At 38.3% G+C, this 2,691-nt stretch overlaps 1 long non-coding RNA gene across 1 annotated transcript in view; it reads right to left on the minus strand.

The window, feature by feature from the left end:
• Positions 1-202: 202 nt before the first annotated feature.
• LOC102487917 (uncharacterized) overlaps positions 203-2,691 on the minus strand; it is a 15,251-nt gene continuing 12,762 nt past the window's right edge. The window contains exon 4 of the long non-coding RNA XR_336486.1: positions 203-451. This is a non-coding gene — a long non-coding RNA (uncharacterized LOC102487917). The remainder of the gene's footprint in view (positions 452-2,691) is intronic.

The following is a 2,691-nucleotide window of genomic DNA, read 5'->3' on the forward strand; positions in this document are numbered from 1 at the left end:
CCATTACTTTCGTAAACCTATGTGGTTATGTCCAGAAAACTATCTAGTTAAAAGTCCTTTCTCCCCAACAAAATAACAGAATGTGAGATTTCTTTTCTATGTCAGTAATTGGGATGTGATGAAGAGTGTAACCATTCTGCCTTTAGAGTAATCAGTCACAATAACAATGGCTAGAGTACCACATTATATTTACCAAGTCTGTCTGTTTATTAATCGTGATGTTCTTTGCTATGTAATGGAGATAATGCAGGGTAGGAAAGAAAAAAAATATCTGAGCTGTACATAGATTGCTATGGAAACAGCAGCTGACCAATCAATGGAGAGTAGTCAGAACATATGCCTCTGCTTCTCCGCAGTCTTGATGAATTGACGTCCTGATATTGCAGTCATTTTGGCTATGGTGCCACTTGCAGCGATAGTCTTTTTGACATCCAAATATATGATACAACACCTGTTCTAAGAAAAAGATATATAAGTCATTAGTCTTAAATGTTTCAACCTCCATGTATATACACTCAACACAGGCAGTTATTTCTCCAACCAAGATATCTCCTAAATTTTTCATACATCCTTCACTCTCAATTTTTTTATTCACCATTTCTTCACACCGTCCAGCTCACATGCCTTCCCTTCCCTTCACAATCTCAAAACAACTTAATCTAGTTGATGTATAACATTTTTCACATCAAAAAAATATATAAGCGTGATTTCATTTAAAACTCTGTTCAGTTGTGGAGTTAATAAAGAAGACCAGTTGCAAAATATATTTAGAAGAACTGTAAGAGGATTCAATCATAAAAACAATGAAAAACAATTTTATATTTCCCTACTGCATTCAGAAATTAAAAATAGACCCGTTTCTCAGGAACGCTTGACAAAAATGAATAAAGGAAGGTGTTAGAGCCTTTAGAAGCATAGCTTAAATTTAAAAACTGACTAAATTATATTTTGCAACACTCTACTCGTGAAACCTGTCCCATCGATTGCAAAAGGTGTTCTTAGATTTCTCTTAGATGGTGACTCCTTCACTTGCATAAAACTTCAGGTACTCTTGGCTTTAAATGAATCATTTGTGGGTCAAATGTTCTCTACAATATCTTCAGTAAGCAGCAAAGGATGTGTGCCATAATGATAAAGACAAAATCAGGCCCTCTGGTCTTTGCTATTGTTGTTGCATAAAAAAGATTTAAAGGACTGACTTCCGTTGAGCAGATTGAACAATAAATATGGCTGCTGACATTTAAACCTATCTGCAGATCACACAGTAAATCTGTGGGGATGATTGAACACAAGTCTTAGAACCACTTAATGTCCAACTGATTCACTGGTAGGACAATGGGCTGGTTTGATAATATTGCAATGCTCTTGTTTTCTAGGCTCACTAAAGGATTAAGCACTGTAAAAAAATAATAACTCTTTGGCATATACAATGAGACTTTAAGAAAAATTATATTCATCTCCATGACTTATTTAGGAAATACTTTAGGAGCTTGGGTTACATCAGTGAACAGAGAAAGTTTTCCTGACTTCAGAGTATGCATTCTCACAGGGGAAGGAAATAAACAGTGAAGCAAACTAATGATATGATTTGTTAGAAAGTAAATGTTCCTGTTAAGGTGGTCGATAGCCTCTTAATTACTAAAACCTTACTATTCCTGATTTTTATCTGAGCACTTGTAACTGTTGAACCTACTCCTCTTATTCTTTTATCTACATCCCATAAATGGGCACATGTTTTCTGAGTGCCTGCTACACACTGGGCAGTTTGCTGGGTGCTTGGGATCCAACAGCGTGTGGCATCTTTTACCTGCCCCCTTCTCTTCTCATAATCCTGTCTTTCCTCAAGCTGCTGGTGGCTTTCTCTCCCTCTTTAACAGGTCTATCTTTCCATCTGCTCTGTAAATACTAGGGATCTACTTCTACAGTCTTTCCCCCACAGTCCTTTCCTTTATCCACAGGCTTTTTTTGTAACTTATTGACTTCTGAGTCAGTGAGTTACAAAATTAGTCTATCTCTGCATCTTCTCACACTAATTTATTCATTCATTTATTTATTTAATAAGTATCTGGTGAGCGTTTATTATTTTCCAAGCAGTATATGAGAAGCTAAGAATTCAGGAATGCAGATGATGGGCATGGTCTCTGACCTCAGGGAGATTGCAGTCTAGTGAAGAAGACAGACAAAAAGACAAACAGGCAAGTGGAAAAAAAGCACATCAGTGGAATGGGGGAAGTGAAGAGAAGAGGATAGAGAAAGATAGCAAGTGAACAATAGAGAGGCAGGACATTAATGAGAAACAGATATGGCTTATTAACTGTTGATGATGACATGTATAGTATTCTCAACTGCATTGGTCTGAGAAGTATTTCATGATGGGCAAAGTTATTTTTACAAGCAAAATGAGAAATAGCGATTGACTGTTTTAAAAAATAATTAGAATAGGAAACCAGCAGTTAGCGTAATGGCTATGTCGCTGGACTCCCACGTAGTCGACCGCGGGTCGTGTCCCGGACCCGGTGGCTTAAAACTCACGCCGGGCGTGTGTGCGTGCGTGCCCAAGATCCTGAGAGGAGAATGGAGGAGAAGGGATTGCGGCGTGACCATCCCCCCCGGGGGGTGATTTCTCGCTTTCTGTCTCTATGTCTCTGTCTGTCTGGCGAGTGCACGCACCCTATAGTAAAAACCTCTCCA

The sequence above is a fragment of the Tupaia chinensis genome, unplaced genomic scaffold (assembly GCF_000334495.1).
Source record: "Tupaia chinensis unplaced genomic scaffold, TupChi_1.0 Scaffold139218_1, whole genome shotgun sequence".
Lineage (NCBI taxonomy): Eukaryota > Metazoa > Chordata > Mammalia > Scandentia > Tupaiidae > Tupaia > Tupaia belangeri.